This window comes from Hylaeus anthracinus, unplaced genomic scaffold (assembly GCF_026225885.1).
Source record: "Hylaeus anthracinus isolate JK02 unplaced genomic scaffold, UHH_iyHylAnth1.0_haploid 2, whole genome shotgun sequence".
Lineage (NCBI taxonomy): Eukaryota > Metazoa > Arthropoda > Insecta > Hymenoptera > Colletidae > Hylaeus > Hylaeus anthracinus.
In genome coordinates, this window is record NW_026534838.1 from 4,066,133 (window position 1) to 4,066,388 (window position 256).

Sequence of the window (256 nt, forward strand, 5' to 3'; positions counted from 1 at the left end):
TGATTTTCCTTTTGTTTTTACTTTTTATTTTAAAAAGTATTTTCTAACATTCGTTGTCATTTTTCTCAGTTCCTGTTTAAAAACCACAGGATCGTCACGAGTTAAAGTACGTCGTTTAAGAATTTGTCGTTACATCCTTTTACTTAATAGCAGGCTCCATGAATTAATCCAGATCCACCGTGAATTAATCCGAGGAGTAATGCTTAATCTTGCAAGGACCTTCGTCGCTTCTGACATACCCACCTCCGACGTTGAA